We start from the raw sequence: 14,349 nt of genomic DNA, 5'->3' as shown, positions 1-14,349 counted from the left end.
ACAGCATAAAAGGCAATAAATATGAAAAATAATTTTTCAACTATTATGGCCTCATCCATAGCTGTCCTCCGTATCCTACTAACCCTAGCCGCTGCCAACGGGTCATGTCATCACGTCTATCTTGCTTCCTTTTCCGCTGTGCCTATGGTCCTCAAATAGCACCACACCTCACAAGGATACGATCTGCGACAAAAATAGAATTTTACATTTATCGATCCTATATTCCACAAGGGAATGTACATGTAATCTAGATCGAACAGAATGTAAAATCCTAAAACTAATATAGCTCCTACTGTATTTAATAATTACAATCATGCACACACATAAAATGCCCTCGACATGCCCGAGGGTCCAAACACACACAAACACAATACGGCCATAATAGTTGGAACTAGGATGTCTGCAACCACAGAGTTAATCTATTTACACATCCTACTATTTGTTAGAGTGTATACTAAAAACCTAGCTTTTGGTATAAACATTTATCTAGAAATAAGAATCACATTGGTCAAATATCTACATTTATGATAAATGTAGTTGCTCAATTAATTTATATTGTAGATAACATGGTATGTGGTGTCACATACAGAAGATCGTGTTATCGGTTCCTTATAAATTATAAACAGTAGCTCACGACCAAGATGGAAAGGAACAAACCATTGGAAGGTCATAGTGTAATTAGGTATTAGTTTATCTTAACTATATAATTACACTAGTACACTTAGAGTGTATTGAGTAGGACCATTTGAGGTCGTTCCTTTTATACTGACTTTATAAAGGAACAAAGACCTCAGTTATTATGGAAGTGTGTGCTCTTAATCCTAATATAATAACAAGCACATATATTTGATATTTATTTCTTTAATTTATCAATGGGTGAGATTTAGTTCGATAAATCAATAAGCCCGATAAGTTGGGAAATGATATCACTTATAGTGTGTGTTGTTGATTATAGAAGGAAATTGTGTCCTAGTGATCTAGGTTGAGAATGTCCCCAAGAGGAGCTCATAAGGATTGTCATGTTAAACCTGCGCAGTGGACTTAGTCCGACATGACGATGAAGTTGAGTGGTACTACTCTTGGAGCTAGATATTAATTAAGCGAGTTGTTAGTAACTTACTTAATTAGTGGACATTTGTTATCTTAAACACAGGGAGACTAACACACTTATAATAAGAAGGAGCCCAAAATGTAATTTGGGATTGGTGCGGTAGTTCAATAATAGTTCTTTAGTGGAATGAATTATTTTTGATGAAATTAAGTTGTGTGTTCGGGGCGAATACGGGATGCTTAATTTCATCGGGAGACCAAAACCAATTCCTCCTCTCGGTCCCTATCGTAGCCTCTAGTATATAGAGATTTATACCCACCGCATACCCACCTTCTTATCCATCCAATGGGGCCGGCCAAGCTAGCTTGGAACCCAAGCTAGGGCCGGCCAAGACCAAGTGGATGAGCCATGTAGGTGGCCGGCCAAAGCTTGGGTGGCCGGCCACTAGAATATTAAAAAGGATTTTTATTAAAATTATTTCTTATGTGGATATCATGATTTTAAAAGAGAGTTTAAAAATTAAAAATTTCCTTTTATAGTTTTCTACTAAAGATTAAGAGAAGAGATTAATCTCTTTCCTTATTTGTAGTTTAAAAGGATGGTTTTAATTTTTGGTAAAAACTTTCCTTATTTGTAAATCATCTACATGTTTAAAAGAGAGTTTAAAATTTGAAATCTTTCCTTATTTGTTGATTAAAGGAGGATTTTAAATTTTAAGAAAACTTTCCTTTTTAACCATGTTCATGATTTAAAAGAAAGTTTAAAAATTAATAATTCTCTTTTATTAGTTTCTACAAAAGATTGAGAAAAGATTTGATATCTTTCCTTATTTGTAGATTAAAAGGGATTTTAATTTTTTAGAGATAACTTTCTTTTTATCCACATGTTTAAAAGAAAGATTTTAATTTATTAAATTTCCTTTTTATAAACCAATCATGAAGAGATTAAATTATTGGAGAAATTTTATAAATTTCTGGAGACAAATTAGGAAGTTTTAATTAATTAAAACTCTCCTTGTTTGTAGCTTTTATGTGGCCAGCCAAATAAAATTGAGAAAGAAAATTATTTTAATTAAATAATTTTTCCTTTTCAATGGAAAAAGAATTAAGGAAATTTTTATTAAATTTTCCTTATTTGCCAGGATCAAGGATTATAAAAGAGGGGGTAAAAGAGGCTTCAAGGTGAAGAACTCTATTATATTTTTCCTCTCTTTTCTCCTTGGGTGTGGCCGGCCCTTTCTTTCCTCTCCTCTCCTTTGTGTGGCCAAAACCTTCTCATGGTGGAGATAGCTTTGGTGGCCGGATCTAAGAAGGAGAAGAAGGAGAGAAAAGAAGCCCCTTTTCTAGCATCCCTTGGAGCATGGTGGTGGTGGCCGAACCTCTTCAGCCTAGGAGAAGTTTTGATGGCCGAAACTTGTAAGGAAGAAGAAGGTACTTGGTGGTTCTCATCTCGGAAGATCGTTGCCCACACAACGTCCGAGGTTAGAAGAGGAATACGGTAGAAGATCAAGAGGTTTTCTAAAAGGTATAACTAGTAATTTTTCTTTCCGCGTCATACTAGTTATTTTTGGAAATAATACTAAATACAAGAGGCATACGATTCTAGTGTTTCGAATTTGTTTTCGATATCGTGTTCTTTTGTTTTTCTTTTCCTTGTGATTTGATTGTTCTTTTTGGTTGACCTAAAGTTATTTTAGGAAAGTAAATATTAGCTTTCCTTAAAAGGTTTTGTCTAGTCGGTGGTGGTTGCTCCCATATCCAAGAAGATCATGTGCCTCGCCACGTCAGTACTTGGAACCAATTTTGGAAATTAATATTTAATGAGATTAATAACTTAGGTGATTTGGATCAAACGTGTTAAGTTCCGCAGGAGATCCAAGTCAAAACCTAAAAGAACAAATAGATTAAGTTTTGGATCAAACGTGTTAAGTTCCGCAGGCGATCCAAAATTTAATTTAAAAGAACACATGGTAGCTAGGAAAAGGTTCAGACCTTTGTACAAAATTTTTGTATAGTGGAACCTCTAGGTTTTCCGAGTAGCAACCAACACTATTATCATGCCTAAATTTATGTATGAAAAGTTCATAATTTAACTGAAAACCAAACACATAGAGGCAAAAAACTAGCTCTGATACCAATTGTTGGGTGCTACTCAGAGTTCCATTCTGTTTCCCCTGTACAAAATTTGTATACGCAGGGAACTTTTCCTAGCAACCCATGTGTTCTTAAACTTGGATTGGAAATGAAACTTTACATTTTTACTCCATGTTCAAAACATGTGTTTTTCATAAGTTAAACTTGGATTGGAAACGAAAATTAACATTTTTACTCCAAGTTCAACTCATGTGTTCTTCAGAAGTTAAACCATATTACAGAAGTTGATTAAATATCTATTTCAAGGATTGACTTCCAAGTCATTGGAGAGACACTCGGCTTTCTTGGTTATGGGAGCATCCACCACTTCCTAAACAAAGCCTTTCAAAGAAATTGAATATTTAAACTCCTCACAGTAAACCCTATGTTTAACTAATCGAAGCACAAGATCGAAACACAAAATCGAAGCACAAAATCGAAACACAAAATCGTTAGCCTCTTGTGTTGGTATTTTAGGATCCATACAAAGAAAAACTAAACTAGTTCGCAACGGAATAAAGAACTAGTTGTACCTTTCCTTGTAGCTAAAGACCTCTTGATCTTCTGCTGTATTCCTCTCCTCTTCTTGGACATTGTGTGGGCAACGATCTACCAAGACGAAGACACCCAACCTTCTCCTTCTTTTCCAAGCTTTCGGCCACCAAAGAATACAAAGTGAAGAGGTGTCCTTCTTCTTCTTCTCCTCCTCCTCCAAGCAACCGGCCACCAAGGTAGAGTCTTCTCCAAAGGGGTGTCGGCCCTAATGAAGAAGAAAGGATGGATGTCATCGGCCTTTAGGGAAAGAAGACAATAGAAGAAGATAGAAGAAGGGTCGGCCACAGAAGAGAATAAAAGAGGAGGCTTAGGTTGTGTTATTAGATAGCATCCCCTCCTTCTCTTTTATAATCTTTGCTAGCGGCTAATAAGGAAAGTTTTTAATAAAATTTCCTTTTATTTACTATTGTAGATGGTTACAAAAAAAGAAAAGATTTTAATAAAATTAAAATCTCTCTTTTAAACCATTGTAAATAGCTATAAAAGGAAATATTATAACAAAATTTTGTTTTAAACAAAATCTTCCTTTTATTCCTATAATGGTTGGTTACAAAAAAAGGAAAGATTTTAACAAAATTTAAATCTCTCTCTTAACCATTGTAGATAACTACAAAAAAGGAAAGATTTTAACAAAATTAAAATCTCTCTTTTAACAATTGTAGATAACTACAAAAAAAAGGAAAGATTTTAACAAAATTAAAATCTCTCTTTTAATCCATTGTAGAAAGCTATAAAAAGAAAGATTTTAACAAAATTTTATTTTCAACAAAACTTCCTTTTCTCTTCTTATATGGCTGGCCCCATGCTTGGGCACCAAGCATGGCTTGGTCGACCCATATCTTGGGCACCAAGAGGGCTTGGTCGGCCCCTTACTTGGGCAGCAAGCAAGGATATGACCGACCCCTCATTTGGGTATGAAGTAAAATCAAAATGGGTGAACGCAAGGCTTTATAGAGGCTACAGCAGGGATCGAGAGGAGGAATTGATTTTGGCCTCCTGATGAGCTTGAGCTTCCTATGTTCACCCCGAACACCCAACTCAAGTTCATCAATAATAACTCATACCACTAAAGAGCTATTATTGAACTACCTCACCAATCCCATATTACATTACGAGCTCCTTCTTATCATGAGTGCATTAATCTCCCTCTGTTTAAGATATCGAATGCCCATTAATTAAATGAGTTACTGGCAACTCACTTAATTAATATCTAACTCCAAGAGTAGTACCACTCAACTTCATTGTCATGTCGGACTAAGTCCACCTGCAGGGTTTATATGACAATCCTTATGAGCTCCTTAAGGGGGCATCATCAACCTATATAAGTAGGATATAGTTTCCTTCTATAATCACCCATTGATAAATTAAAGAAATAAATACTAAGTATATGTACTTGTTATTATATTGGGATTAAGAGTACGTACATCCATAATAACAGAGGTTATGTTCTTTTATACAGTCAATATAAAAGGAACAACCTCAAATGGTGTTGCTCAATACACACATAGTGTACTAGTGTAATTTTATAGTCAAGATAAACTAGTACCAAATTACACTACAAGCATTCTAATGGTTTGTCCCAATCCATCTTGGTTGTGAACTACTATTTATAATTTATAAGAAACTGATAACATGACCTTCTGTGTGACACCACACATTATGTTATCTACAATATAAATTAAATGGACAACTGCATTTTACTAAATGCAAACATTTGACCAATTTGATTCTCATTTCAAAATAAATGTTCATACAAAAAGCTAAGCTTTTAGTATACATCCTAACAGATGTGACATGGAATCGGCAAACAGGATACTCCAAGCGACTTCAAAATCACTACCTGCTACCTGAGGAAAAAAAACAACACAGATATACAATGGTGAGTGCGGGTCACTCATCGGATAATAGACAAGATAGTGTATGGTTTATATAAAACATAGATATCAAAGTATACAGTCTCAGTAAGGAAGTAAGAATATGATCATATACGACATAATCAATGCATCTAAACATAACTGACATAATGAATACACATACCCAATCTGGATCACCCCTAGCATAATAAACATGCATACTCAATTTGGATTTAACACATAAGGTTAATATCAAAAATGGCATAATAAATGCACATACCAAATATGGAATTGACACACTATATAATGATCAGTAAACTCATTGGGGATCAGCAACAGATCTTCTCATAACACCTGAGCAATATAACTCACAGCATATACATATATAATAAATGACATGTATGAAGCATGACAACCATATGCAACAATCATAGCTCAAACAAGTGCAACATATCACAATCACATGTAGCTAGTATCTACTAGACATGTATGCAAATATATCTCCACAGATACACCGCGCATCATATACAAATGCACATGCATGCCACATGGTCACCCCCACTGCCCCTCAAGACACCACGACCCCTATATGGCTGAGAGGCTTGGGCCTGTGACAATTGTACTACCCTTCAGATACCACAATAGAGTGGTTAAGGCAGATAGTTTGCTAAGTATCTATCTAGCTACATAACATCATGGTCCCTAACTAGTCACATCTCTAGCCCCTTGACTACTATACCCTCCAGATACCACTACTCATGAGTGGCCAAGGTTGATAGAGTATAACACTGAGCGGCCAAGTGAGCACGACAGGACTAGCTCCACTCCTAGCTACCACACTCCCACAGTGGCAGAATGGGCAGCTAACATGACTGACAACTAGCTTATACCGAAAGGGAGCAATGGTCGACGAACCGACCCATACCACTGTTAACTAGCTCATACCACAAGGGAGCAATGGTCGTCAGTGTGCATATGATGCAATGATACACATGATATAAATAATCATGATACCGACACGATATCGACACAATCATCATCAATGCAACACCTCAATCCATTATAAATACCTCCAATACATGATCCATCAAATAGTACACATCTATAGGTAAGGGTAGATCCAACAAGTGTCTACTAAATATCAAATACAGTAAGTAGCATCATCAGACACGTACACACCATACACGTATGCAACCTACAACGTAGGTATGATCAACATAATACCTCCAATATCACACCAGACACATGCACACAACCACATAGGTATAATCAACAAGAAACCTCCAATAACCACACCGAACAAGTAAACACACACAATATGCAAATGGACAATCAACCAAGTGACTCCTACAACACATTCCAATCATGAGTAACACAACATCAAATGCATAATCAACATGTTAACTGAGTCAACAAGATATCCCCTATCATACATACTCTACATGTATATACACAATAGAGTATAAATAACCAACAGCTAAGATTGTATATAAAATAAATAGATCATCTCAAAGGTCAAGCACAAGTATCAAGCAGGATAATAATACGGATAGATTTAAGGTAAAGCAACATAATCCATCAAATAAAAACAATCATGCACTATGTTTAAGAACTAAAGAGACCAAGGAAAAAATACTCGCCTTAATCTGTCAATCGTATCAGAAAAAATTTTACGTTGTGCTGCTCGCCCCATATCAAAATCCTACATGGTGTCACAAATAGCATAACCGCAATCTAAAACAAGTAGTTAACCCCAACTTATTAATTAACCTTTCTAACCATTTCACCATCCAATAAGGTTTTAGTTCAAGTGTAATCAATTCAACACTCACCCAATTCCAGTGTGCTCTACCGTTGATTTGTGGCCAGAACCATTGCTGCTGAAAAATTATATCCGAAGCTAAGTAGAGTTGCTAATCTCCAAATCAGGTACCCTATAACACCACCATCCCAACCACAATTGAGCATTAGATCCAATTCCATGATGCACACCTTATATCTTAAATCAAATCTAATTACCAAACCATTACCCCTTCTTCTTTAGCAATCGATGGTGGCATAAATCGGACTAGCTACTAGCAGAGCTAGCTACTGGCTATCGATGGTGATGTGGCCTGAACTAAATGAAACTAATGTCCTCCAAGATAATAACCCCAAATCAGCATCACGTGAGGATCATAGATCAATCACTCAAATCATCTACTAGGTTTAGTTGATTACCTCCAAGGTGACAGCAAGGTAGCTACTGTCAAAACTAATGGATGGAGCTAGGGCAGGGGATGAAGGTGTAATGCCCGAAAATTCTCAAAACTATTTTATAAATATTCTATGATTTTTCTGGAATTTTAGGATATTTTTACAGAATTTTTAGAGTAGCGGAAGTAGCAAAAATAAATAGAAAACGAAAACGACCTAAGCGGGAATTGAACCCGAGACCTATGGTTTACGGGTAATTCTAGTAACCAGTTGAACCCAGCAGGGGTCGTGCTGAAAGAAAAGGGAAACATTTATATTTAAGTTTAAGATTGGCTGAAATACCCACTTAAAATAAATAGAAAACTTGAGTGGGTTTGGTTTATTTCTTTGGTTCGGGAATTCTCCACCGAGACCTCACCTTACACGCCGCCCCCTCTCCTTCTCCTTCTTCCTCTCGGCGCCAACCCTAGGGTTCTCTCCCTAGGGCCCTAAGAACACCTTCTGGCAACGATTCCAGCACAAGAACGTTCCCCTCCGTGAGAAGAACGCGTTGGAGCTAGGAGATTGTCGAAAAGATCGTCTCCACCGGAATTCTAGCGAATAGAGTTGTAATAAAATTAGCGTACGAGGTAAGAAACCCCTCACCTGCAGTATAAGTAGCTTCCGTGTGAATTCCATGTTTTAGTTTAGTAATATGTAGACTTTCGGCGCAAGGATGCGAATTAGTGCATACTAAGTGTTCGATTAAATTATTTAGCACAAAAAAAATGCAACTTAGGCATTTTAATAGCTCAGTAAATGCAATAGAAGCATTTAAATAGTTTAGTTAGCCTTTCCACAGCATATATGGGACTACGGTCCAATGGGTGGGCACCCACAGTCGCCTCTAGGTTCACATAACCTAGTAGAAGCAAGGTAAATTAATTAGCTATGATTCAGTATTTTATTTTCAGTAGTGGCACTGTACAGGATTAGATATCCATTGGGCTGGGCTCCCATAGTCGGTCCCTAGGTTTAGATAACCTAGTAAACCTTGCTAAATTCAGGATTTACAACCCCGGGTTTAGTTGAGGATGCGCGCATAGCATGTACAGTTGTCGGGCCCATTAGCAGTATGATTATGTATTTTAATCTATTATATTATAGTTTTTCAAAACTCACAAAGATCAGTTATGTTAGTTGAGTTTGAATTCAGTTCCAGACTAGTTTAATTCATGTTCAGCTCAGTTTTCTTAATTGTTACACATGATAGTTATGGTTAGCTTTGTATGTCATGCTTTGGTGTTCATGTTCAGCTTTTATTACACATGTTTAGATGATAGTATGTCATGACTAGCTTTGATTTCTATGTATGATAACATGCCATGTTTCAGTCTAATCAGTGCACTTTCAAATAGCATGTTTTAAAAGCATATTGCATCGAATGCATGTTTTAGTGAGGTAGATGGTTTCTTACTAAGCGAAAGCTTATAGATACTTTCTTTTCCTTATACTGTAGATAAAGGTAAAGGAAAGATGGACTAGCGGAGGCTGGAGGACAATGCTACGAAGATGTGTGTGGAAGGAACCTGGAGTAGAGATCTTGGAGAAACTAGCAAACTAAAACTTTAGTTTTATATAACGTTATTTCCGCATTTTTAGTTATTTTGATGCATGAATCATGAAAGACCTATTTAGATTGTTAGTAATCATGCTTAGAATGTCAGTTAAATATTGTTAGTATGTTTATAGCCATGTTAGAACTCATGTGTATGAATTTGGCACGAAACAGTGCTGAAATCAGAGTTCTGGTATGAAATCAGAAACCCCAATCGATCGGTCAATCGATTGGAGGCTTCTCAGTCGATCAGCCGATCGATTGGGGAGTTCGTACCGCGAACAGTAGGCTTCTGGATCGATCAGCCGATCGATCCAGCAAATTCCGTCGCGAACAGTAGGCTCTGGGATCGATCACCGGATCGATTGGTCAGTCTGGATCGATCAGCCGATCGATCCAGAAAAATTGGCCCGAGCACAGTAGCGTGCTGGATCGATCAATGGAACGATCCGGCCATTCCAATCGATCCGTGGATCGATTGGGAGGCCTGACACCAGCAAGAAACTCTTAATTAAGTTCCTTGACCATTGGGGAATGTAATATATGTCATGAATAGTTTAGATTACACCCCTTAGCACATGTAGAACCAAGAAATGATGATAGTTTAGTAAAATTTTAATTAGTACAGCTTCCGCACTTAGATTTAATGATTGTCAGGGAATAGTTAGCACAACATAATGTAACGATCGGCCTCACAGCCTGGTCAGTAGAAGGCGGGTCGTTACAGAAGGAGATCAGCGACGGGTCGGGAGAGAAAGAGGAAATCAGAAATGGGGAGGAAGAGAGGGCACGAACAACGATGGATTTGTGTCGACGGAGGAGGGAGAGCCTCACTGGTGATAGCCGGTCGACCTAGAACGCTGGCATTGGTGGTCGACCATCGGCACGGACCTCACGACTCACATGGAGAAGTGGATCGGCGATGGTAGCTCCTACACAACCGGTGGTGAGATGGCAATGACAAATTGATGATGTCGTCGAGTTGTCTTCGCACGGAGGAGATGACGATTTTTCCCTGAGAGGCGGCACTCGATCGAGTGGCACTCGAAGGGCTCTCGGGCATTAGCACCTCGCGATCAAGCCTTACCAAGGCTGAGGACTGGCATCAAGCTCTGGTGGTCGGTGGCGATGCAGAGAAGAGGGTGGCGGCAATGATTGGCAAATCGGAGGAGAAGGGAAGTGGCTTCGTGCGAGTGAGAGATATCGGAGGGGAATGAAGGAAGATGGGAATCAGGTGATTAAAAGAAGAGAAACTTAGGTTTTAATTCTTATACCTGGGTTAATGTAATCTCAATCTTAGGTTAATTAAAACAATCAACTCCTAACTCAATGAGTATTTCAAACAGACTTCCTTCTAGCCCAATAGATCTATCCTCTTGAAAATATATCATATGAGCTCCAATTAAATCACAAAAAATTTCTAAAAATTCTCAAAAAAATCTAATAAGATTATTTCTCAAATAACCTTATTATTTAATTATTATTTCGGTACCATATTTTACATTACACTTTAGTTCATAAAAGAGCCTCCAACTGATGAATCCGTAAAGATTTATCTGAGAAAGAAATCCCCATGTAGAATATATACAATTGTAGCCACCTTTCTAAACCATGATGAGGACACTACCTTAATAAAATTTTAAATCTCTCCCATGTTTCAAATAGAGATTCTCCGTCTTCCTGAGCAAAACTTGTAATGCACTTCCTCTACATTGTTTTGCTTGGAGGAAAAAAATGATTTAGAAATTGATGCTCCAATTGTTCCCAATTGTGATGCTTTGAGGATAGAGAGAATAAAACTAAGTCTTCACCCTATCCTTGATACTGAAAGAAAATGTCATCAATTAAATGACATCCGCTGAGACACCCTCACAGTTCACCGTATCACAAAGCTTCAGGAATGTCTCAAGCTATACCCTCTATTTCTTGACATCAAATTGAGGCATGCCCATAAAGCCTTAAATAGTTATCCCCTTATGGCAAGCCGATTACATTCAAGGTGATAATGCTAGAAGTTCACTTTACAGGACTATCCCTATCACTAGGGCTCCACAGTTCATCTATATTATTACCGCTACATGATGACGGACTCTCAACGCCCTATGGCATTTATAACGTACACAATAAAATCAAGAACAAAGAATAAGCATGTCATGCAATAAAGAAAGTTAATAAATACTTAGTTCTTACATCAACAATTACATTATAGCTACTTCCTACTCCTAAAAGATGGAGAACTACTCCATGGAAATGGAGATACAACCAAAAGACATAAGGGGAAGCATCTAACAACTCCAAATGGAAAGAAGGGAGAAGAGAAAGCTTAGCGAGATAGAGCCTATGTCTCCGGAAGGATTTCTATGCTCCTATGGTGGATAGATCATTGCGATAGCTCCTTGATGGTGCTCCTAGGGTTTCCCTTTTGAGGAAATCCCTCTCAAAGAAAGGGGGTGGAGTCCCCTTGTCACGCCCCGAGGGTATACTTGTCCACCAAACCGGACGGTACCCCCTAGTGACAATATAGGAAATATGATATCGAACCAATTTAAGCCAACATAAAAAAAATACCGATGTTATATAACAATACCAAGTCACAAATAACAATGCGTGTATGTCTGCATATACATGTGAAACACTCAAAAATCCAGAATAGAGAGAACTATAACTATAAGCAATGGAAACAATAAAATGAAGTAACTCAACATAAATTCAACTGGAGCGGGACTGGCAGCCAGGACCTTTGAGCGACACAACACCTCCTTTATCTGTTAACCTGAAAGTCAAGGGAAAAGTAAAGCATAGTGAATGCAACCACTCAGTGAGTAGAAGAAGATAATATATGAATAATATACTGACAAAAGATCAAATGATGCAGTCTCAAGTAAAATATTTACTAACAAACGTAGGTGCCCCAACATAATCACCAGCTAACCAAAAGTATAATCAATAACATAACACTTTACTAACCTACTCAACCAAGTATAACTAACAAATCGAGAGTACATACAGTACATCCAAATATGCATGAACAGATACATGATTGACATATAATAAGCACATAACAAATACTGACTGCAGGAGAAATGCTCTACCATGGATGATCCCATGGGCAGTCAAGGTAAATGACTAGTCATTGTCCGCAGGAGAACGCTCTACCACTAATGATCCAATGGGCGGATAGGATAAGGTAGCTATCTAGCTCCCTTATCACTGACTGTGGTAGAACACTCTACGACGGATGGTCCCGTGGGTAGTCAGGATATGTTACTAGTCACTATCTGCGGGAAAACGCTCTACCACGGTTGGTTCTATGGGCAAACAGGGTAAATACCAACGGGTGATGATGACTCTCTCAACCATGAATGGGAGACAATGGTCGACAGGATATACTAACGGTTGTTGACGACTCTCTCTACCACGAATGGGAGATATATAATGGTCGATAAGGTATAGCAACCAAGAGTCCAGTAGGATACTCGAAATAATACACTATAGTATAATCTTACTAATGTATAGGCATAAGCATATATAACAAATAAGGGTCTACTAGGATACTCAGTATCCTATACTATAATATAATTCTACTAATATATAGGCAGAAAATAGATAATCATGTCTCTAAGTTACTGGTCACCTAGTATTAAAATCTCAACTAATGCCATGGTATTATAACACATTAATAAACAATGGGGTCAAGATCAAGTAATCCTAGGGATTGATCTGAAGGAAAAAGCCTAGTGGAATATGCTACCCATCTACTAGGGAGTGATTTTCATCAAGCATAGGTCAGCACCATCTCACTAATATATATGCCCTCACAAGAATACAACTATATTACATATAATATCAATACCCTGCATGCATGAGTCTAACTATATAATCATACTATAATATAAATTCATGAACACAAGCTATAGGCCTAAATAACGATAAGGGTCTATTAGGATACTCAATATCCTATACTACAGTATGAAATAATAAACAAAGGTTTAGCAAGATCCTTGATATCCTATTCTACAGTATGATCATCCTAACAATAAAGACAAAGTCAAATCATCTACTAAGGGGTCTAGTAAAATATTCAATGTCCTACACTATGGTATGGTAATATCATGCATATCCATAAATATAATAATGAATATTAAACATAACTGCATAGCTATCAACAATAGATTAACATATAAGGATAAACAATAAGGTATCGAACTCAGGAGTGATATAGGATAGACTTAAGGTAAGCGAGTAACTGCAACCTCATCAAAACATGACAGTAAACAATCATACACTATAATCAAAGCTATCAAGAAGATAAATAGGATCTACACATCTCTCGACGTAGAAAGTCCTTTGATATCCTTAAATTGAAGAGCATGTCTCTAGCTCCAATCCCACTGTAAGGTGTATTAAGAATTAACTCATGAACCAACCTATTAATTAATTAATCTTATCTTAATTAATTAACCAACCCATTAATTAACTAATTCATCAATCTATCTAATAATTCAATACATCCATTGAATAGCATTTGGTTAATCAACTTATTAATTTATTGGTCCGTCCATCTATTAATTAATCCTTTAACTCATTAATTAAACTAAACCATAGATAAAATCGTTACCCCACTTGGTCTTCTCCTTCTTCTTCTCTGGCAACACTAGGACATGGCAAGCGATGGAGGGCTAGAGGCGGTAGCTGATCAAATGGAGCAACTATCAGTCGAGGCAAGGATAGTGGCGACGGACATGCGTCGATCACGCTGTTGGAATGAGGAGGAGACTTTGGTTGTGGTCATTAGATCACAACCAGACACCGACAACGGCGATGGTGGAGCAGTTTACATGCGACAGTGGTTGGGGTCGGCAGGAGATCTCGAGCACCATACTCGGACTTCTATCCCATACGCTTAAACATAACAGCGATCCATGACATCGGGCGACAGCGGTCTATGTCGCCAAACAACGACAT

The 14,349-nt window shown here is 37.5% G+C and overlaps 1 non-coding gene across 1 annotated transcript; it reads left to right on the top strand.

Annotated features, from left to right (window-relative positions):
* Positions 1-10,990: 10,990 nt before the first annotated feature.
* On the top strand, positions 10,991-11,097 carry LOC121993328. The gene has a single exon (XR_006115189.1). It is a non-coding gene; the product is annotated as a small nucleolar RNA R71 (small nucleolar RNA).
* Positions 11,098-14,349: the final 3,252 nt, after the last annotated feature.

The sequence above is a fragment of the Zingiber officinale genome, chromosome 6B, assembly GCF_018446385.1.
Source record: "Zingiber officinale cultivar Zhangliang chromosome 6B, Zo_v1.1, whole genome shotgun sequence".
In the NCBI taxonomy this organism is placed as follows: Eukaryota; Viridiplantae; Streptophyta; class Magnoliopsida; order Zingiberales; family Zingiberaceae; genus Zingiber; species Zingiber officinale.
Note: the sequence above shows the minus strand (reverse complement) of the source record. Positions and strands in the feature narration are given on the sequence as shown.